The sequence below is a fragment of the Trachinotus anak genome, unplaced genomic scaffold (genome assembly GCF_046630095.1).
Source record: "Trachinotus anak isolate AG129_WGS33_773 ecotype Australia unplaced genomic scaffold, CSIRO_AGI_Tana_v1 ptg000005l, whole genome shotgun sequence".
Lineage (NCBI taxonomy): Eukaryota > Metazoa > Chordata > Actinopteri > Carangiformes > Carangidae > Trachinotus > Trachinotus anak.
In genome coordinates, this window is record NW_027273856.1 from 1,164,120 (window position 1) to 1,189,117 (window position 24,998).

At 38.9% G+C, this 24,998-nt stretch overlaps 1 long non-coding RNA gene across 2 annotated transcripts in view; it reads right to left on the reverse strand.

The window, feature by feature from the left end:
* Nucleotides 1–24,998, reverse strand: part of LOC139621280 (uncharacterized) — a 563,233-nt gene extending 538,235 nt beyond the window's left edge. For both annotated transcript variants that reach the window (XR_011690975.1, XR_011690976.1), the window contains exons 1-2: nucleotides 24,204–24,998; nucleotides 3,171–3,284 (exon numbers count right to left, since the gene is read on the reverse strand). This is a non-coding gene — a long non-coding RNA (uncharacterized lncRNA). The remainder of the gene's footprint in view (nucleotides 1–3,170; nucleotides 3,285–24,203) is intronic.

Below are 24,998 nucleotides of genomic sequence, written 5' to 3' on the forward strand. Positions count from 1 at the left end.
TTTTTCTTTATTTTTTCAGAAGGTTCAAAAGTAGTTGATAGCATTTCCCAAATGTATACTGCCTATACTTTTCAAGCAGTGCTGCTGAATAATCTAACACCTCTGCAACTTTTGTAACAGAAATGTAAGTCATAATTAATATCAATTCAGTTTAGGCTGTTTTCCTACATATAGAAATTGATTCTGTACAATGGACATTTCCTCATTTTTAATAATAATGGCTAAATTGTTTTTCTTCATATTTCTGATTATATATGTATATGGAGGTGCACCAGAATTTTACAAACCTATATAGTTCTGTTAAAATAAAATGATATTCATGATGGTCTTTCTACCAACACATACCACCATACCATACAGCCACAATTGGCCTGCAAGTCAACCACATCATAAGTAAACTTCAAGTGACGCTGAAACACTTCAGTACAAATAAAAACACAGCTATAAGTACAAAAATTATCACAATGAGATCAGAGTAAAAGTAATCTCAGGGAAACTCACTTATTAGTTTGTAAGAGCTACGATAAATACCAGACAGGGCTAAAATGAACTGAATATATTCCCGTAACTTATACCATATTAGCAATGTTTTCAGTAAAACCAAAGTGGTACTATTGTCAAATTTCCCCCACCAAGAAGAAGGTTTTTAAAATTATTGATCCCACACTACTGCAGAAAGCACCATTCACAAAATACAACTGAAAACATAGTATCTTTGTGACAGAGGAGAGGAGCTTCCTCATGATCCAGGTGCATCTCTGTGTGTGGGGGAGTAAGAGTGTGTGTGTGTGTGTGTGTGTGTGTGTGTGTGTGTGTGTGTGTATATATAAATATGATTAAATATGTCTTGCTTTTTATATATGTATAGATACACCCAGAGAGAGAGAGAGAGAGAGAGAGAGAGAGAGAGAGAGAGAGAGAGAGAGAGAGAGAGAGAGAGATGTAGTGAAGAATAAAAAAATTTGCTTTACAAAGTTTAAATATCTTCTAAGCAGACAAAGTGAATATAAATTACATCAACCAGATAGGTCAGGGAGGTCTTTTCACTCAACAACACATTGGAGCTTTGGTTCTTCAAAATTAATCGGCCCTCTCTTTTAATAAAAGCATTCATATATTAGCCTCTGAATGAATGTATTACAAGCACCTGGCAGCTGAGCATATGCTGATTCTGACTCAGTAAGGTGTAAGCTCCCATCCCAGTGAGTTACATCAGATGACATATGTAGGGGCAGATGGGATGGATAGTTCTTCCAGGTTTATTTATCAGGGATGTCGGCAGCATGTTGTACCAACTGATCAAGCCAGGTGCCAAATCAGATAACAACCTGATTGATGAAAGCTTCTCCAACAAACAAACACCCACCTGAATATGGAGAACACTGACAATCACAATGTGGATGCTTGACCTAAAACATTTTTGTAAAATCTTAGTCATGAAAAACTAATTAGAGGCTTACAGCTTATAGCCTTAACAAGCTATGAATGTCTTTTTCCAAGATCACAGATGCTCCAAAATTATGGTAGATAAAACACTGTAATTACAGTCTAGCATGTGGTAGCAATGACTAAATGTGTCTTGCTGGTCACACTGTCACAACACTTGATCAGCTGAGGACTAAGCATACACTTTCAGTCCACCGGGACGCTGCGGTTCGTGTGGACTCCATGACCATATGCTCTTCTCTGCTGCTTATAAATTTCATTCACTTTCCCTCCTCCACTCTCTCAGTCGCTGTCTCTATCAAGTGTATACCTGGCAATCATCCCAAAGTACACAGTAGCCCAAATCGAATCTCTGGAGACTTCTCTCCCTAACTCCCACTCTGTTTTCCTTTCCATTTCTATCCTTCTCCTACCATTCTCTGACACATGCTCCGTGAAGTACCTGAAAAATCCCACACATCTCAGCTAAGCTGCTCTCGAAATAGAATAACTGTAGGAAGGACCACAGAAATGCAGAATGAGTCATGTGACATGTCATGCTGACCTCTCTGCAAGACAAAACAAGGGAGTCAGGGCAGTTAGCCACCTACACCTCTCACCCTTTAACTCCAATTAGAGCTACAATGGTGAAGGTTATGGAATGGCCCTTCCCACTAACATAATAACTTTCATTGTAGCAAGGAGCACTTCATAGGAAACCGTGTCAGTCAGTCATTCAGGCAATTATAGTCTTAGTATTAGAGAATATAAGGGAATTTCCAGTTTGACACACTAATTTATTTTTAAGTGAGCTACATAAGCATCAGTGTAAATCCTGACCTCTTCTACTATATGCTCTACATGCATGCTAAAAGCACTACTACTACACGATATAGACATGAACATCATTGTGAGTGGATATCCTTAATGCTAAGCAGAACAATATGTCATGAAGCAGAAAAACAGAAACACTGGTTGACTATACTAGTGAGGAGATTGATTTTGGTACTGTCATGTGTATTAATTCTTTTTTTGGTTGTTCAGGCAGTTGTCTATTTTAGTCTGCAGGAGCAATAAAAAAAGAAACAGTCAAGTTATTTCAGTAATGGTGTCGCCACCTTGCTGAATTTATAACCCTTTAAATATGGCAGAAGATGGCAGGAAGGAAGGGAGGGGGGGAGGGGGTGGGGGTGGGGGGTGATTTTTATCTGAGAGAGGAAGAATGACAGTTCCATTACCTGAGAGTCGCAGATGCTGCCTGCAATCCAACAAGTAGACTTTTTTTCCCCCTCCAATAAGAGCTTATCAATACTGAAGACATGCCATTTTGAAACATCACCAGTGAGGGCTCTCATCGATCATACCATGAAAAGTCAATCATGGTTTTCACTAATCAAAGCCCACATAGATTTCCGACTGCGACTGCGCTCACATGCAGCACCATATGAACCACTGTACTGTATCTAATAAACTGAATCTCCTCCAGGGCTATGATGATATTGATTATTTCTCACAGTAATGACAGAACAGTGTACCCCTGCGGTCAGGCAGTTTTCAAACAACCCCACATGATGAAATAACTGAATCAAAGATGATCAGAAAAGTTTGCTTAGTAGTATCTGCAATGTTAAAATCTGTCCATTGGGATATCTCTGATGTAGATGACTCCCAGTGAATGAGAGTTTGAAGCATAATGCACATGTTTTCCACACAAAAGGAAAAGCACAGTACAAGACATCACTCACCTTGGTGATGTGTTGGATGTCTGATGTTCACCCAAGATGTCGCAAGAGCCTGTCGTGTGCAGTTTTTCATCTAATCAGCTCACTGCAGCCATTTCTTCTTTCACCACTTCATCCCTGCAATGTTTAAAATTTAGTTTATTTTGAAAAAAAGCATATGAACATCCATTTCTTTACACATATGCAAACTAAGTGATTGCACAAGTATTCACAACTTTTACTTGAGCAGACCACCAAGAGTGCCTCCTGACTAAGATGGTTCTTACAAAATCTGTCAAAATGGGTTTTATATCAGAGTCAAAAATTCATAATTACAATCCCTGTGGAAAGCTAAGCCCCAACACAGACTCTGCCTGTTTGCATTTTGGGGGATAATGAGTGGAATGGCAGAGTTAGGGGAAAAGAGGGACTGGCATTTCCAGGTCCAGTAATGCCCTGGCCAGCATGCTGACCACTTTCTGATCTTTACACAAATACACTAAGGCCAAATGCATCTAATCAACAATGACCAATTACCACTGTGAAGACGACCACTACAGCTCCCATTCTGTCATAATGTCAAAGAGGCTAATGGTTCTCGAATGGTAATTAAACTTCAAATATGAATCAGCTGAGCACATGTAAGCACATCTTAGGGGCATCCGGGGGCCCAATGCAAAATGGCAGCCAAGCATGAATAATCAATTGGCATAAAATTCCACCGGAAAAATCAGGAATCATCCTCACACAAGTTGATTCCCACAACAGTGACTGTCTTTCGTTTTTGCCACCAGTGTTGAATTTGGAGTTTTGTCTTCATAATGTATTTATAATGTGTGTTTGTGGTAGGTTTTGTGGAAAAAAGTCGGACACAAAGTTTCCTGATTTATAATTTTCAAATATTGATAAATAATACATAATCATAAAACTTAGTTTCAAATACTCAGCCAACTCTCAATGTTGGATGTCACATTCCAAAACCTTAAAATAGATTTTCATTCTGTCAAAAAACACTGTAAATTTTAAGCATCACAAGACAAAGATACAAAGTATCTGTGAACAGTTAAGCTAATATCATCTAATGTTAATGACCTTTATTTCAAAGCCTCCATACTCAAGAGCCAGTGGATTTAAACTTTAATATGTATGAATAATTAAAGCTCTGGGAAAAGACCATTTAGTTGGCCAATAAAGATGAAGGGAACTGCCGTGTTAAATGTTGAAATTTTGAATTGACCTAGAATAGCCCTCATTTGAAAATGATAACATTACACTGATTCACTTTTTGGTCAGTAAGGTTAAAAGCCAGTCTGCCCCAAGAGTATCTAAATGCTGCATATCCAACATACTATTCCCAGCTGTGAGCCACCTGCCCTAACTAATAATATTTATTTAACTCATGAGCTTGTTAGGGGTTTGTTTGAGCTTCACAGGGCTCCTGTAATACCAATAGGATTACAGAGCTCCAGGATGAGACGGCCTGAAAGGCAATGCCTTTGCTGAGCAAGCAATCTCAGTGACTACAGAACCCAACCATGTAATGTAAGAATGTCTGTGTGTGTTTGTGTTTGTGTGTGCGCGTGTGCATGCAAGTGTGTGTGTGCATGCATGCATGTTCGTGTGCACTTCAGTCTGGCTGGAGAAGGATCATTGTGATAACTATAGCCTTGACAGAGTACAGCCACACATTTGACGACTAAATAGTGAGAGATAAATTAAATTGCCTCGTCATCGAGCGTTGATGCCAAGTGCCATTACACACAGCGGGAGGAACGAATGATAGGTCTTAAAGAAAACAAGTAGCATCCATATTTTTGGCTTAATGTGAGTACTCCAAGTCATCATCTTTGCTAGCATTAATGACATTTGCCATCACTACAGGGCAAAAACTTCATTACACAGGAAGAAATGCATAAAGACTCAAACGAGGGCCGCTGGGTAAACAAGGCTGGCTGTTTTTCCAGTAGGATCCATAATGAGTATTTTCAAAGTCATGTGCTTCTGCCTCATACATTAAAACAACTGACCAAAAAACTTCCTCTTATGTTTGTCAGATTCCAAGATGTTTTCGCCAAGAAAACGGTTTGAAACTTTGACCTCCAACAGAACCTACAGGGTCAGCATGATGGGCAGAAAAATGGTAATGGTATTGGTGAACAGAAAGGGGGTAATGACATCTCCCCGGCCTACTTCTGTCATGGCAAACACTCCCTGTTCTTCTCAGTCTTCTGCTGCCAACTTCAACCCTGCTCTGTCCTTCAGGCTGATGGAGAGGGCAAACAAGCTGAACTTGGGCCGTCAGCTGACCCGTGATGGATGGGTTTGCGCATGTCGGGTGTTGGGCTGTAAGATGCCGTGGTCCAGATAAATGCCTGCGCTTAAGGGTTTAAAGCATTCTCTTCTCCTAATAAAGATGTCTATCATCTGTGAATAAGTAACCCTGTCGACCCGCCAAGTCGGCACTGAGCAAGGGGTGGAGGGCAAGATCAGCAACCCACAAATCAATCACGCATAAACAACACGACAAGATGAGCTCGGCTACGATAACAATTCCAAGAGAATATTGCAGCATAAAAATGGATAATGAAAGCCAAGAAGCCATGCCAGTAATAGCATCAAGCTAATAAAAGAGATAAGCAATCAAATGGGAAGCTGACTTGCTGTAAAGGGAACAATATCAGTTCTCATTCTTTCTGATGGCAGGGAGGGAGGGGGGGTATTCATAGCTGGAGTAACCCAGATTAAAAGAAAGTCTTTTCAAAATATCACCAAACTTGAAACTAGAAACTAATTAAAATCAATAACATTAAGACAAAGAAGCCTTGGCTGACAGCATGACATTAACTGGAAGCCTCAGAGGTTGTTATATACATTGTGTTGGTATTAATTATTAACATGTGGAACGCCTTTTCAATAATGTGGTTTGCATGTGCTTTAAAAGGTGGTGCCTGACTGTAGTGTCTGCTTTTCTCAAGTTTCTGAGGAGTACACAAACAATTCTACATTTGTTCCTGTAGATGTACATGCTTTACGACTGTCTGGATTTTACGTACAGTAAAAGACCAGCAGTATTTTATGATAAGAAAATGCATCTATGTACATACATCCATACATCTTAATACCAACTTATTATAAATATATCAAAGACATATACTCTACAACAGGTAATATTCCCACAGTTAAGGACCATTTTGAGTCAACACCATGAACAGACTTATGACTACAGCAGTGCTAATAGGAAGGGAACTGCTCAAACAAGGAGGGGTTAAATAAAGGATCACACAAAGGGGAGGGGGAGGCAGACAGAAGAAGAGGGAATTGGCAGAACGGTACAGGACAGGAGCTATGTGACTGGAATCCACGTCATCGTTCTCACTCCGTCAACTCCAATACACCCAGTCAGATGATGCATGAAAATCCATTTATGCTACAAGCCGGGAGGAAAAACAAAAGATGCAGAGAAAGCGGGAGGGAGATACAAAAGAAGGATAGAAGGATAGATGTATAGAAGATGGATGAAAGGATAGATCTACTGGTCTACTGGTGAGGTATGGCCAAAACCAGTGGTACCACTGAGCAAGTCAAATTTCAATGTCAATGATTTACTTTTTTACGTTTTCATTAGGAGTAGTTACTTTGAGTGGGAGTGACGTTTAGATCATCCACTGTCTTGTTTACTGGCAAAAACTGCCATGGCATTTTCAAGAATGTATTGTTAATTTTAGGTTTGTTTCTTTTTGTTGTTGTTTTTTGTAAAGAAGCGTCATGTTTCAGTTTGAAAAGGTTGAAAGCCACACACGACTGTTGTGTAATCAAATTAAAGACTGAGACTGAAATCCTGATTTTGAAACACTCAAGGCTTACATATTGGTTTTCTCAAGCCAGCCAACCTAGAAGTAAATTTGGTTGTTTATAAAAGAAACATTAACTGCAACAGTTGTCACTGAGCATTTTACCACAAAATGACAACATTACACTAAAAAAAATCTGAAGTCACCTGTTTAGTTGTCATAAAGCAAGGCATCTGAGACGGTGCGAATGAACAGAACCACATCAATGTAATCTAGAACAGTGCTATGTGGGCTGCATCCAAATTCATTCAAATAACAAAATTAGAACATGCCAAAGCTCCAACAAAAGAAAAAAAAATCTGATAAATCTTATTAACATTTTTGTCTTGATTCCATATTTATGTACGCATAACGGCCTCCTGATGTCTGGAGTTCTTTCAAAAAAATAAGACTAAACTATAGTGATTTTTAAGAATTTATATTTTTGGTAACTTCAGAAGTCTGTCTTCAGTGCTTACACAGTGCCAGGGGAAGTGTGGATGTGGGAGCGCTCTTTATAAATTGGACCTTACAGTCCATCACAAGGCACTGGAGTGAAAATTGACTTATACACTTACTTACTGCCATGCCACAATACAGGTGTATTTTCCAGAGCACACTGCAAAACAAACAAGACACTAGATGATGCCCACTACTTTCTGCTACTAATTCCTGGTAAGTCATGAGTTCTTCTCATCTTTTGCCCCCTGATTGACCATTGCTGTTAGTCTAATAGAACATGTAATTCTAGAGCGAAATGGGCTAAGTTGTGCTGAAAATGGTCGTTTGACTGAAATTTTTCCACACTGTGTCACCTTTTGTACGTGTAGAGATTATTTTTGCGTTTTGCAGCCTCTTTTCTTTTTTTGGCAGTGTGCGAGCAATTTTTCTACAAAATGGCACAGTTAATCCTTCTGGAGTATGAAATATTCTCTTTGAGAATTTCAGTGCTCTTGCAGGAGATGTCATCTGGGATGTTCTCAAGCTCCCATCTCACTTGTGGACCCAGGTGTTGGACATCCTCTCTAATTGCCCCCCATGGTTTGCCTGTCTGTAGCACACCTGGACTTCCACGAAGCACACCAGCAGTTGCGACTGTCACAAAAACATGTTTGCACGGCTTGTCATGGAGAACAGATTTGTTTTTTGACAACCCTCAGAATTCCCTGAGCTTTAAGAACTATATAATTGCTATGAAAACTTGTCGAAATGTATGTCGATGTATAAAGTGTGTGTAGCTATGACCACACATTTATAATTTTGCTTTGGAACGTCAGTTCTCAATTGTTTCTGTGCTATGGCAGTAATGTTTTCCTAAGCTTTACTATAATCTATTTATAATAGGTGATGTCTTTAATTGGTTATGACTCTCATTGATGACCACATAATGTTTTCAGGAGATGGGAAAGAGCAAACAAGTGTTTGTTTAACAAACCTGGGCCAGTGTGTGATCTGACTGTGTCAAAAGTCCATTTATCTTGCTGAACAAGGTGGCAGAAGCCGGCCAGGATTAAAGAACTGGGTCTCTGGCCGACTCTCACCTTCAGCGCTCTCTCAACTCGGAATGAGAGTGCTCCATCATCCAACGTGCTCTGTGACACCGGCTGGGCAACCGGGTGGAAAGAGCAATGGGGTGTCGTGCTCTCCCACAAGCACCTTCCTTGTGGCACAACCAGGCCTGCTTTGGTTTCACCTCACGCATCAACTGCACATGAACGAAGAGGAAGCATCTCAGCAGTTGCTCATGATCAAGGCCATTACGGCAGTTGACCATACACAACAAACAGTGTTTTGTCTTTTGTATATTGTAAAGTTACCACAAAATTCAATACATTTTCAGATTTCACTCTTTTAGCCAAGATTTTGGAAGGTTTCAGAGGGGTATGCCCCAACATTACCGCTTTATACACAACATAATTTTTCTTAGGTAACAGGGCATTACACCAACTGGTTTTGCACTGAGCCTTACAAAAGGCAAGCCTGCTGTTTGACTTTCTCTCCTTCAACTTGTTTTCTAACAAGAAAATGCTTCCCGTTGTTTGCATCACATTCATTTTAATTAGAGATTGTGGGCATCGCAAGACGACAACATGCATTTTAATTTAATCTAATTACCTGAAAAGCAGGACTCTATCCATAACTGTCACTTTTTAATCATGAGGTTCCTTTACAAGAGCAACAAAATAAGTGAAACTGGAAGAGTGTTTCATCACAGTATCACAACCTCTTTGGCAATAAATGCCTTTTTAGGGATATGTGAAAGAAAAATTTGCCTTTAACAGATATGAACCACATGTTTTCCAGTCAGTAAAAACTTTACAATCCTTATTATTAATTGCCATGCACAGCATGCACGCACGCACTTTAAAATAGAGAAAAATATGTATCTGGAATGCATGAGGAGTTCTTTCACATTTGCCCCCAAACAGTCATGCTGAAAATCTAAGGCAAATTTTCATTTTACGGCCCGTCAGCTCCCTGATACAGAGCAAATGAATGCAGCAGCAAACAAATCTATCAAATCCTACATCAAAACAACTGTGCTCCCTCTCCCTGTGACTTAAGGACAGGCATAGCAGAAGAGAGAAGCGAGGGAGGAGAGGAAAAAGTAGTAGTAAAAGGAACAGGAGGAATTGTGGACAGTAGTGAATGTATGACCCAACCTGCTGACTTCTGAAAAGCCCTCAGCAAGGAAGCCCTTTGGCTTCAATCCTGGATAACTGCGAACTGTATTTGAACAGGGAGGGCAAATTATTGCTCCAAGGATCATGTCTTATACACTGAAAACATTCCTCTCTAGTGAGGGGGAACAGTCAACGTGAAGGGCTGGAAAATATGTGGTTATAATTACACACTGACGTTACCAGAAACAAAAAGAAAAAAAAGGAAGGACAGCGTCCCTCTCTTGCTAATGTCTCCTAATTAGGCTATCAGTTTGGTTGACGCTACATGGGATTTGTCTGTTGACTCTACCTCCAAGATCCTCAAACATAATCAAGACAAGAAACGTTTATTTTCAATGCAGACCGACAAAACAAAGGGTCTTTCCGAAGCATTAACGCATGAAGACGGCAAATGAAAGTACAGGTTGGATCAGCCACAAGTGCACTGACGTATAGGGCAGTATCAGTTCAGTTCAATGCTCCTCGTGAGGCATTATGGTGGGTTGAAAATGTCAATTTCATGCCATATAGACTTTGATTAAAAAGCCTAATGGATACCTGTCTGGAACATGACAGGTTAATCAGTGTCTTTTCATCAAGCTTTTTGTCCATCTCTGCTTGAGCGTTCCTTGCCTTCAACAGGAATGGCAAGAAAAGAAATGGAAAAGACATGCACAAGATGAGACATTAGACCTTTAATTAGAGGCACACTTTTGAGCCACTCTGTCTACCTCAGTGGTTCCACTAAATGCATGCTGCATATTGATGTTCTTGGGAATGCACTGAGGCACTTAGATTGTTCTTGCTCCTGCAAGCATAATGACATAACTGGACCTTTAATTTGAGATGACATTGGTTGATTCAATAAGGAGAAAAGTAGTCGGTGGACATCACACATACTGTAACTATGTAGCGGCTACATAGAAATTAAAACCATCACATACTCACAACTCTGCAGACTGTCCATCTACAAGAAAACAGACATTTTTTTAAATGTTTGAATTGTGATTTAGGAACATTTTTTATCATCGGCACTGATAAGAACTGCTAAAATTAGACTCTCTTCATCTGAGTTTTTATTTTTCCAGCAAGTCACTGCACTTGAAATGATGACTTTGGAGAAATTAATGTGCTGCTGGGTTACTTTCAAAAGGCTCAGAGTACAGTGAGGGGGAGAAATGCAATCAGTCATCAATGGCCATAAATTTCATTGCAGAGGGAAGAGAGTCTACCGCGTTTGTGCTGACACTGTAAAATAGTTTGACAGAGCACTGGCTGGTCTTACAGTTATTTTTTTCGCAATGAGCTTTTCCATTAGGGAAATATCTACTCTCAGCCTGTACTCCCACAGAGGTACTGTACGTGTATGTATGAATGTCTTTATGTATATGTACGTGTATATGCCAGTCTCTACATATATGGTCTGCATACATCACAGCAGCAAAAGACAGGAAGCAAGTGGATGGTGGGTGAGGTCTTTTCCAGTTAGACACGTGCCACTGAAACCATTTAATTTAATAAGCCATAACTCATTGTCTCTTTAGGACATATTACTTAAGAACCTGAGTGATGAATTGCACTTTAAAGGCAAATAAAAGCTATCAGAAATCTTGTTTTTAATGAGCATGTGTACTGAATCATATTGACTGCCACCTTACAGACAGCGATGGCGTTTTGATGCTTATGCCAAACGCTTCATCACGATCACATGGTGATATGACATCAACATAATACTCTGCAAAAAAAATCAGCAAAAACTGCACCATGGATCATAGACATGATGATAATATAAGCTGGAACAAGTGCATCAAGCAGCAACATCTAGGGCTGAAAAATGAAGCCAACGCAACGTGCAAAAAACTGCAGTTCTCCAGATGACCACTATACCATAGTCTGGCTCCAAAATGAGCCAATCCTAATAGACTCTCATGTTACAATGCCCAACTTTACAGCTGAAATAAACTGCACTGGGCGTGAATTTTTACATAAAATGTTACATTTTAAATTATTTTAAGGCTTAATTAAAGTTATGCATAATTCAGGTCATGCCACTTGAGTGTCAGATGGGTGAGTGTGTGCTTGCCATGAACTGGCATGCACCAGAGTCCTGCCTCTATACATGCCCCATCTCTTTGCCCATTTTTGGATAAGCAATGGCGGAGCAGCTCACCCTGAATTGATGAACCAGTTCTTTTGTCTTTTTGTCTGTGCAGTCATTGCAGCCGTCACTGATAATGCTAACTACTGAGTTTTTCAAAAAGGAAATCCTTTAATTGCTTCATGAGGATTGCAAATGTACTAAGTGTCAATGTTTTCTATGAAACAGAAATCATTTAAACTTAAGTAACAAAATACAAAAACTTCACACTTTCTCTCTACACTTTACTGCATCTTTATCTCATTTACAAGGCATTTTAATGAAAAAAATAAAATTTGCCTCAAGATAATCTGGCCAGTGAATAAACATATATGAAAAACGTAAACGTAATTTCGACGAGACAAGGTCACACTGTATGACTCTCTTTGATCTTTACCGTTCCCTTAATCTTATAATTTTGTCTCTGCACAAAGGACATTTTTAAATATGAAGTGCAGCTTAGTGATTTCAAATGTCAACATATTTTAAGTTTGCCATTTCAATGCATTAAAGCTACATTTGAAACAGCATCTCTTTGAATAAGGACAGTAAATGTTCAGCATTTGAAACTAAAATAATCTCTTTCTACTACATGGATCAATGGTTGCAGGCAGAACTGCCAACAATGACAGTATCACTTCTACCACAAAACTGCCTTTGCTACAATTTTGCACACTATCACATCACCCTAACCCTCTTACAAAGTCCCCACCACCCTTCCCCCACCCCACACAAACGCACACTTTAATCATTTAGATTTCCATTATCACAGCTTCCTCTTCTCATTACTCAACCTAGTTCTCCTCACTACTGAGCCATGAACCAAAATTAATTCATTGCCTTGTCTTCACCACAAGATTGCTATCTTGCTGGATTTGAGTCCTCATTTCAAACTCAAACATTTGACATTTTCCATATTTTCTCACAAAACCTACCTAGATTAATTAGAATAATCAAGCTGAAACAGGGAAGAGACAGGGCACAATATTATTGCACGAGTGAATACGGCAAAGAAGACGACGACTACATACTGTTTCAATATCACTGAAGCAATTTCACTGAGACAGGAAAGTGTGATTGGGAGGTTCCCATCTACAGCAGGTTGTCAGTCACAGAAACCTGTGCCTAGTGGCTTTGAACACTGTGTGCGACCATGCTCAGCTTGTTCTTTTACTATCACTCCACCCCTCCCGCAAGCTATTTCCATCCTGCTTCAGTGCATTTCACATCTAAGGGAAAACAAACAAGCAATGTCATTCCACTATTATTTGCCAGGAAGCCCACTCCTCAAGTCTTGACACTTGCATAATGAGAAGTAGATGTACATGCAGCCCCTTCTCAGATGAGAGCTCTATTAAATGATCTACAGCAACAGCCCAAGGAGTTTGATGAGTTTGTTGAATACAAAAAAAAAATATATATATATATATATATATATATATATATATAAGTAAAATGTATGGACATTTCCTCCAAGACAAAGGCAAATATGTTCTCTACAGATGCAAAAATAAAAGACTTCTCACACGATGCAGTGTCAATCCATTTTTAAACATTTGGAAGCATTTTATCAGTATAACAGTCGAAAAACATCTGGCAGTTACTTCACTGGCTCCTTGGCGACTCTCTTCTTAAACGTCAACTTTTCACAAGCAAATTTAAATTCCCTGCACAAACTTTGCTTAAAACACAGTCATACCCAAACACTGAAATTGGATTATCTCATTTTTTCTTAGGTGGAAAATTCTGCTGCTTTGGCATATAAATAAAGAAACAGTCTCAGGCGGCTCAACATAGATGCTCTCTGGATAGAAAAAAAAGGGAAAATTAATTGGGAAACTCTGGGCTAGAGTGTGATTGTGACTTTGATCAATGACTGGGGAAACTCATTACCAGCATTGGCCAGTGCGTGAGGCGGACCCTAATTGTGTGCCAGTCTGTAATTCTGTGCTGTAATTGACAGCTGGATGAAGCAGGTGTGCCCAGTGACACAGTGGCGCAATGAGAGAGACAAAGGAGAAAGGGACAGAGAGACCAAAAGATGGAAACAGTCATGATAATGGATTAAAAAAGGCAAAGGGAAATTCTTATCTATTCCATGGCACAGATATCTAAGGTTAGGGAGATGGAAAAAGGAGGGTCTTAGTTTATTTGTACAAATTTAAAAAACAAAAAGGGGCAGAGCAGGAGGATGCAGAGGCCGAGGGAAAAGAAGCAGTAAAAGAAGATGTGGGTTGTTGTTTGTCTTTGCTGTTGAATGTTTGAACTACACTCTGAACTACACTCTTGGGTGATACTAAAATCAGTCATATTTAGACCAATTTGTGTGGTGGTCAAGTGCCTGATCATACAGTATAGTGTCTATTGTATTTCTATTAAGGATGTACCAATCTGATGCAATGGATCGGTATCGGCCCCAATTCTGACCTTATTAAGGGGACATGGTATCATGACAGACTGTCACAGTTTCTTTGTCAACATCATAAAATTCAGAGAACTCTGCTTGTGGCTAAATTTATTCAGTAACAGTTGGCTGTCACCTCTGTTTTTAGTGCCACAGCCATCACTTGTCTAATACTACCTTAGCTTCAATTGATTACAATGAGTTTCACAAAGCGAGGTATACAGATTTTTAATTCAGAGTAAAAAATACAACTGTGGATAAGATCAGTATTGGTTGATATCCTGAGGGAAGGTATCAGAAATAGAATCAGGAGAAAAAGGTTGGATCACTGCATCCCTAATTTAGTACCTACAACTTAAAATCCACTAGAGTGGGACAAAAGATTATTACTTCATTTTGTTTTACCAAACAGTCAACTTTAAAAACATAGTGGTAATAAAATACTGCCATAATACTCAGTATCTTAAGATAGAGGCAACACTGTCATAGGTACTATTTTCCTGCTCAGTAGATTTTAACATTGCCATACATCTGCAAATCCCATCTGCTGCTGTTAGTCTAATCCTTTCCTAAAGGTGGAATGGGTTGGTATGTGTAAAACTGGACTGACAACAACTGAACAGCTCCCACGTGTGGAAACTTTGGAGCAGGCTGAATGAGAGCGAGTCAGATTTTGCAGAGCGAGCCAGTTTCAGTGCTTCGTATCTAATAAAAAGCACACTCCAAACAAAGCCTGTCTGCTTGCTTAACATGGTAAACCAACAGAAAGAGGCTTTTGTAAGCTTTTTTGCCATCTTCTGGCAAGCTCTCATAGACCAGGGGAGAAGAATGTTGAATTCAATCAAGAACGCCATAATTCCTTGCAGTGTATGAGTGGGGCTGACTCACAGGCTTCTAATGGCTGCTCATAATCAAGCACCATGATTAAGCACTTGGGGAAGTGGGCACACACTGAAAATCCTTTGGAGATGTCCTTTCCCTTAGAGCTAAGTACACTCATTACCTTGCGACAGCGGGTACGTGGGTGCTTCATTAGCTTTTATGCGGAGTTTCCTGTATTTGCTCATAGTTGTTCTGATTTCCATAGAGTGAAAATGCGCCCGAAGAGCCCTTGACTGTAACAGTTTGAAGTCTGTATGCTGGCTATGTGGTACCAGGAAAGTCTCAAACTGTAGTAATTGCAAGTTTCACAGTCTTACTCCAAGCAAGAAATGGAAGAATGATTTGACCAAAACCGTGCATTTCAGCACTAAAGACTTCACATAATACACCTTAGAATTATTGAGAATGGCATGACAACTTCAGTATAACACAAACAACTACCCTGCAGCTCTGACATTACAGACACTTTAGTGCACTCATAAAATAATGTATTATCCTACTTTAACTATCCCCCCCAGAAACTATGCAATGCATGATTTCTTCAATTCCACTACAGTAAGACAGTACAAATCTATCTGGCCCATAACTACATTTGTCTCTCCTGTGGTTAAAGTGTAACATAAAAACCACAACTCCCATTTAAAAAGGGGGACTTTTGATAAGTCATGGTCAGCACAAAATAAGCCGAGCCTCTCAGGGTGCTTTGATTGTAGACTAATTATAATGTTAACCCTGCCGGTAGAGACTTGACTGTGGCTAGAGGCCAGACGGCGGATGACATTCTCCACATGGCGAGCTACATTAGATATCCAGACAGATGCTTCAGCCACACCGACTCATTAGCAAGGGCCATCAAGGTTCTGAACCAGTAACTACAACTTTGACCACAGCCATCTGTGTTCTGAAAACAACATGTATCTGTTTAAAGTGCATCCTGAAGTCAAAATTATTGTTAAAACTTTATTGAAATTTTTAATTTCTTCAAATGTACTACCTGACACACTACACAAGAAACACCAGTGTTGCAGTAATTTATGTGTGCGTTGCAAGAATGTCACACAGTTATTGTTTGAGAGTTTAAAGTCATAACATCTACAGACGTCGCTCTGCTCATCAATAAACACAGTCTGCAGGAGTTTTCCAAGAATGGTTCTGCACTTTCAACATTAACAATGGGTGTTCAGACCTTGCAAATCTATGCTTATGCACGCATACACACAAACACACACACCAGTGCCTTGAGGCATAGGGGAAGATGGATTGCCACTAAGTGTTTTCTGAATCATATTACAGTCCATAGATTATAACCATTATAGGTAAACCTCCTGGCAAAAAGATTAGTCTAATTAGTTTTCTCTTCAACTATGCTCATCTTTGGTTGGACACATTCATGATGCATTGCCTCTTTAAAATTTAGAGAAGCAAGTAGAATGCCACTTTAATCGAGTGTTTTACATCTTCCAATCTGTTTACCCTTGTCATCATAATGAGACTTGAAATGCTTTAATGGCTCTCCAAACGATTTATTGATGACGATTTGCTTAATATTTGTTTGAGAAAGCCTGGCCACAAAAACACCAGAAACAGCTGAGCTGCTGTGACTCTTCCACATCAAAGACATCTCCCATCAACAAGAACCATTTTTCCTCCTCAAAATATGGATTTGATGATACTCATCTCTCACTCCCAAAATACGCACAGACACATGCCTGACAAATGTCCTGATATCTATCAAAGTACTATCTCCTTGTCGTGTTTTTTCCCTATCCATACAGCCGCTGAAAATATATCACTGCCTTTGATCCCAACTGTCTAAATGTCTGCTGAATGTCACACAAGTTTTCAGACAGGTTGTCGAAGTGTGTTGTGTAGACAAACATTGAGTAATGTGTGCGATGTGTGTGGATGTAATGTGTGGTTGCATGGCTGTGTGCAATACACACAGATGTGCATGGGGCACTACTGTAATTTGTGTTTGTGTGGGTGGGTGCATGTGTGCACGTGTGTACACATTTGAGCACAAGCCTTATCCAGAGAGGGATAAATCCAATCCATTACCTGGCGGGGCTCAGGGCAGCTCAATCGATGGCACTCTCAGTGGCTGCTGATGAACTTCCCTCTCTGACAAGGTGTATCATTTAGACCTGTCGCAGAGCAAGACTGTCTGGAATTTCAAAGCACCAAGAAAACTGAAGGCCAAAAATTTTATTTGAGGGAAACTGAGCAAAGTGTCCACAACACATTTGTGTTTATAAATGACCTCTACCATTAACTTGAATGGCTGCAAGAGGAGCTATGTGTATCCATAATGTAAAATTCTGAGTCCTCAGCACTACTGAATGCATGCATTATCAATTCATGCATGGGTCAAACACAAACTGTAATTGTCCTATAACATGTGAAAACATGGAGTTACATTCTTTTGCATGTCAAATCTGTACTCTTGGACAAGCATGTTTTCTTATCGTCTGGCTGCCACTTCCCCTCAACCTGAAAAAAACAGAGGGATGGAGAGATGGAGGAGCAGTCAGTGTGAAGGAGGAGAAGGAGAAGATCAAATGGCAGGGCGGTTATGAGATGTGTGTCTGATTCCTTTTCAGGCTGCGCTGTTTTGGCCGCCACACCAGTCAATCACGATTACAATGGCGAGGAGAGATGGGAGCAGTGGTGCAGAAAGAGCAGGAGTGATAATTACAATGCAAGGGACAAGATAATGAGAACACGCTGCACTCTCCCAATCATTTCATGTATCAGCTGCCGACTGACCCCCCCCCCTCCACTGACAACCAGCAATCACAGGTCATATTTGTGAAATCCAAAATGAATTAATTTGCTGACAGCAGTGGGGGTTGTGATCCGTTTCTATATATGCACGTGTTTTTCTGTGTGCACGGCTCTGTCAAATGTCACAGAATATTTACTTGTACTTTCCTCTGTGAAATAAACATATGAGCATGACATTATCATTGTAGGCTGAAGATGAGAAGGGCTACGAGCACAGCACTGTAAGCAGCTTGTTGCACACATGACACAAGGCATGCCTGATCTCAAAAAGATTAAAATTTGGGCTTTCAAAAAGTGATGGTAATTCCAATTAAAGCTTTAAATCAACTATATTAGCCTCTGTTAGTAATGTACATGTCACTTTCAAAATGCACTCCTTGCTGGTGGTTTACCACATGATTAATAATGTATTTCAAGATAAAATTTTAATAACTGAAACACAGTAATTTTTAACATTCACATTTTGTTTTGCTTTTCAACTATTATCTATAAACATCTAGTTGCCTAGTTAAGTCACAAAATCTAAATCACTTTCATAGAAAAACATATTTCCTGTAATCCAACAGGTAATCAGTTTTTTGTTAGTTTTTTTTTCCCCTTTTCAACGTAGCACAACACCGATTAATAATCATATCCTCCGCATCCGTATTACTGGTTACGCATAACTGCTCAAACCTGGCTCCCATTCTGTACATTTCTTCACTGTGCTCTGAGCAGTGCATGTTATCCCACTTCTCCTCTGAGAACATTAATCATTGGCTAGTCTAAATTAAATTTACCATAAAGCGTAAAGAGACTTAATGAAAATGAAGTTGTTTATGATGTGCATGATTATAAGGGTATCTCCCTTTTACTGGAAGTACTTGAGATGAGCAATGGGATTTGTGCCATTTGGAAAGGAACAGCTCTGGTCACACAGTGGACACCCCAAAAGAACTCAAGCAAAGTATATAAGCACAATCAATCATAGCACTGTTATTAGGGTAGTTGAGTTGTATGCAACTGATTTGCATTTTATATTTGTAAGTGCTGGCTCAACATCAAGTGATAACCTCTAACAGAAAATGTCTTTGTTTTTTATGTTTGTTTTTTAAAAACTGCACGGGTTAGCTCTATTCTAAGATCAAATTATTACTAATCATGTCACATATTTTTGGCCAATATAACCACACTACACACTCTTTTTATTAGCAACTACCTACCTGCTTTGCACTTTGTCTAAGATCCCCAGAGCATCATGTTTCATAATTTGTAGGATGCAAAGGAACAACAGAACTGAAAACAGCTACTCTGAAAACTCAAAGTCTTTGAGAGCATTAATTGTGTTTGCTTGCACAATGTCAATCAACTGATCCTTGCAACCAAAGCTGTTCACACAAATACATGAGGAGAGGGTGTTGGAGATTACAAATTATATGCATCCATGGTCTGTTTAAACAAGTGTCAAAGATAAGGTTGCTTTTCCTCCTTGGCATCAAACAAATGACAAAGTTACAAAGCCGTTTCATGCTTAGCAAAACTGTGCGTACTCTAAAGGACTCAAGGGTAGATTACCTTGTTGACCTCATATTCAAGGCTAGACTCTTGCACAAGACAAAACTAAAAGTTTGGGCTGCTATTATGAAAAAAAAAAAAAAATTCAGTTGGAATGATTGTTTTTGTATGGCATTTTCACTGAAAGAAAAAATTTAAATGATGATGTGATTTTTGCTGGGTCTTGTACCAAAACAAGCATGTTGACTTACATCTGGAGAATATGATTTGTAGGCCAGGGAATATCTGTAGCATCACAACACTTATGGTGTAAACCATGTACAACAATGTTGAGACACATTTTACCTTTATCAAAAAAATTGCAGCTCCTGCGATATAGATGTTGCACTTTTTATTATATTTTGATTAATTGTGTAGCCCTACTAAAAATCAATCGATATCCTATCAAAACACCCCCAGACTATATGAAACAACATTCAAAGACAACAAAATAATTATAAAACTGAAACCCCATCAAAATTCTCACAAATACATTACCCATATGCTCTTTGTGTACACATGCAATTCTGCAGGGTATGCACAGACAAAAAGAAGAAAGGTTGAAGAGAAAGAGACCACACAGTTAAAGCTGCTTGAGGGAGAAGGCAGAGCTAATCCATGGTTATCAACACTTTTAAGCCTGCAGACTTCAGAGCCATTTACAAATGCCCCCCCTCCCCCCCTCCTTCCACTGGCACACGAAGATGCTTGTGTTTCCACCTGAATCCGTGGCAGACCACATACAAGCGGCAGTGCAGTAATGGTTTCCAGGGAGACAGCAAAAGCAAGGCTCCTAGATGTACAGGGACACAATGTGTTACGCCCCATTTCTGCTCTCAGGCGCAAGCCAGTGAGTCCTCTGTCCAGCAAGCTCCCACTTGAAACCATGTTTACCACATCATCTTGGGCAGTGAGAACTGAGGATGGTTTTGCCACCCACAGTGTGTGGGTGTGTGAGCATTTTCACCCTATATGGCCATTTTAACCAACAGTGAAGGTAATTACTTGAAACTTTAACATTACCAATTCAAAAACCCTTCAGTACCCCATTACGGAGAATGTGTTTTAAAATATTTCCTTAACTCTATACTTGTTTCTCCTGCCTCTGTAATTTTTGGCTCTTTAAGATAGGCTATCTTATATTCTAAAGAGGCATTTGAACTTAGTCCTGCTACTGAAATGTATCAATTCAAATATTCAGTATTCATTTTTTCAGGGTTATACTGTATGGTTTAAGTGTCAAAAGAGGGAAACAATAGTTTTATAAGTACAAGTTAAACATCTATTTAATATTTCTCTTTTTCAGCCTTAATGTCCTTCAAACATAAGCAAGGCCCATGACTAACCTTATATGTCAGACCTTTACCATCAATTATCTGGTACAAGCCAGGTCGCTTTTCTTTTTTAAGCATTTATGGAATAATTTTGTACACATGAATGCATCAAATCCTTATTGAGTATTTAAGGGGCAACTTACTGAAAACTAAATGTTGAAGACATCTATTACACAAAACTACATTTTAAAATGACTTATAACTTCATCATATGGCAGTGAATTTCCTTAAAAAAACAAAACACACAAGTAAAAACAAGGGTAATGGACCCATATGTGGCTGATATCAAAGGAGTTGTTACAACGGGATAAGGCATTTAATGATTAAATGATGCCGTCATTTTATGAACATTCAGCTGCGGACACATATTTATTGAGACCTAACTGAAACAATCAAAGTGAAAGTCAGTCTCACAGTCCACCTCAACAACACAAAATCCTGAACATAAACACACACTTTTTCATTCAAAGGCATGACAGCTGATATCATTTTTGTATGAATATTTACAGTTTAACGTTAACAACTTGGGGGGCTTAGTGATCAAAGCAAAAAAGGATGCGAACAGTTTTCTAAATTAGTTTTCAAAAAGGATCTGCTGGGGTCAAACCACTAACATGCAATCAGCGTGGCCTCAGTAAAAAGTAGGAAGATTAGGGGAGACACAAAAAACTGTTTTCTCAGCTAAAGAAAGGATTAAAATTTTTCAAATTGCAATTAAAAACATGCAAAAGTCACAGGGAGAAAAAGTTAACAGCAAGCACTTATTAAAAGAAAGACAAATTTCAAGTTCAGTGTTGTCTTGCTCTTGTGCTGTACATTTTTCCATCATTCTAATCCTTGTAATAGCTTTCGGTGTATTATAGAGTCTAAGCTTCCTTCTTGCATGATATTGATTTGTTTCAGGTGAGGAAAGCCAATAGCAATGTGTTGCAGGTGTATAGAAACAAACAGCATGTCTGGAGAAGGCAACAAAAACAAACAGAGCAGCGTCATGCCGTCATAGGAAAACATCTTGGGTAGAATTTCACATACAGCAAAGGAGAAAATATAACACGTGGACGATTAAGAGGAGAAGAAGAAGTTAGAACAGAGAAACATGGGAAGGAAAGAATACAAAAATGTTCATATATGCTGCAAAGCATGTGGTGGCGAAGCCTCCAACCATCAAAGCCATACTTCCTCCGTCAATATAACCTCTCCAAAGCCTTTCAATGAAACGTAAAATTTGCATGTCACCAGTCTCAATGTGCGTCCTGCTGGTGTGGCACACCACCTCCACTCTGCCACTGCCAGCAAAACAAGAGACAATACGTGTTTCCATGTTTTTTTATTTCCCAGAAGACCGCTCTTCTGTCTTGTTCAACCATTTCTCTGCACCATGTAGTCATTATAGTGATTTTGTTTCATGCAGCAGGCAACTGGAAGATGCTTGTAAGTGGAAGTGGTGGAAACTGGCAAGTGGGCTTTGCCAAACAGCCTCAGGGCAGAGTTGAGCAAAAGCACAATGCTTTAATGCCCCCTAGTGATCAGTTATTATAATGCTACAGGAGACATCCCATGTGTAATTTTTTTCTGATATTGGAGCTGCATTAGGAAAAATATTTTCATTTTCATCTTTAAAAAAAAAAACCTACTAAGTTTTCTAATGTCTAGTTTCAGTATTTTGAGCCAAAATATGTTGATATCACAGACACATTCTTTAGCAAGTGAACTGCATTGAATTAACCAAACTTGCAAAAGAAATGCTGATAAAAAAAAAAAATTAAAAAAAAGAAAGTAGCAATTTCCACCTATGCACCCTGCTGCTTCATCTCTGTGTCCTCTCTTAAGCCACCCTCTCAAGTCTGAAAATTTGGCAAATCCCCGGAACAGACTACACCCTGCTGCTATACTTCTTCAGCCTGCTCATATTTAGGATTCCACCGACCTCACAGGGTCCTATTTTTTAAGTCTTCTGAAGCAATCAGATTTCACACTTTCTTCTGCCCCAAGTAAGAGGGCCTCTACCCATAATCCTGTTCCTACTGCTTGTCAGGATGACAACAAGAACAGAAGCCCCGTGGGCTGTGTGTGCATGCATCTGTGCCCAGTTGTGTACGCCACAAGTACACAGCTGGGCACAGGGTGGTTTGCTAGAGAAGAAATACAGACAAGATAGGAACAGGAGAAAAAACTGCTCAGGAAGAAACTGCGTGGGGAAAGGAAAAGAACACATGAAGTACACCATTGACTGAATTACAGCAAATATTAATTTGTTTAAACTTAAAAGTTAGAAAAGATTTTAATCTCATAATACTCTTCAAGTTCAATATGAACTTCTATAAAGAATGAGCAATGCCAAATAAATATGACACAAACTAAAATGGCTGATATAAAATGAATCACTCTCAACTCTCGCCACAATGTCAATCCCCCTACTTATCTGGGACACAGTGAAACCCTTTCCCTCACAGCAGGAGATCAAGTCAGCAATAAAATCATAAATTTGCAGCTTAAAGCTGAAAATTAATTATTTTCAAAATGTTGTTGCCCCCTACAGCAGCAAACCAGAGAAACCAAGTGAAAGAAATATTCCAGCATGAAACACATTTTATCCACAAAGTATGCAACAAGCTTCACACATCTGAAACATAAAACAAATACCACTGCATTAGCACCGGGTCAACATAAACTCCACCAAAAGCTAGTTCAAGTGGCTGCACATATAATTCCTCTGATGGCCAGGAGATGCTGCCTCCAAGAAAACTACAAGTGTGGCATTTACAGACAAAAAAAAAAAACAATCTTAAAGTCACAAAATCAACATAATGTGACACGTTTCTATTTTTTTGTTCACTTCATTTATATCAATAAGAGTAGGCTACATAACAGAAACACCTCCCTGTATAATGCAATACAGTTCAACAGTACAACCAGTACCAAAGGCTACATCCTCCATAATGACCATATAGTTAAATCAACATGTTTCATAGAAAACTGAATATTATAATCTTCATGAAGGTAACTGTTAACTGTTATACTTGAATGCTGTACTTTGAGTCACAGAAGGTGTACCTAATAAACTAACTAATAAAAAAATCTCATGAATAAACACATAAATAAAACCACATGACCATAAACTCTATGAAATGTATGAGCAATGTACTTTATGATGAGGGATTTTTTTTTTTTTTTAGGTGCATGTCTTGCATCCTGCTAATTTAAGATTTCCATTGTGTTAATATTTTTAAAGAAGGTCCCTAAATGCCCATAGTTCACTCACCAACATTTTTAATACACTATCATTTTAATTATTTCAAACTATTGAAATATCACTGTTAGCAAGAGCTGGTTAGCAGTTGCAGCTTGTAGTTCTTAGTGGTAGTTTTACTTACAACTAAACTGAATTGTACTATTTCTTCTTCTTCTTATTATTATTATTATTATTATTATTAAAAGCTCTAGAAAATAGGCAAAACAGACAAAAATGAAACACTGAACTCTGACTCACCACTGAAGGACAGAGAAGCACATCTTTTGCAGGGTGTCTTCCATTTCGTTGGTCGAAACCCGAAATGGTTGAATTATGATTTTTAGGCCCTAAGAGTTCAATTACTCGGTATGTCTCTGAACTTTTTAAAAAAAAAAAAAAAAAAAAAAAACAACACACTTTCCCGTCGACTCACAGATATAGTTGATTATGCTCGTCTTCTTTTTGTTTCGATAATTTTATCAGCAGTCAAGTTGAAAGGACTTTTTATTTTCTTACTTTTATCGACATCGATGGGCTTCCGGCCGTCTTGCACTCACCAGCTGTTCCTAATGAGCAGGACAGCGGCGCCTTTTGCTGCGTTCATTGACTCCTCGTAAATTTCCTCGAAATAGATCTGATGTCGTGAAACAAAACCCATACACGCAAATGCTCTCACATCAGAAAAAAAAAAAACTAAACCTGACAGAAAAAATTGCTTCTTAGCTGAACTGACCTTTCAGTCACTTGGTGTGGAGTTTCTTATCGGACGAAGAGTGAAAAATTTAACCACAACGACGGGACATGAACTTAGCAGCAGCAATTCAAAATAATGAACCCAATGGCTGCAGGTAGAGTCTCTTCAACTCAGGTCAACTTATTTAAAATCTGAGATGGTTGGTTTATGTGGGATAAAATCATGTGTAACAGATTGCTAACAGCATTTAAAGGTACACTCAGCATTACAATTATACAATTAATATGATTTGATATTTAATTTATTTACGCTCAGCCTGCATTTAGAGTAGATGTACCTAAAAGAACAGTATTCGCTGT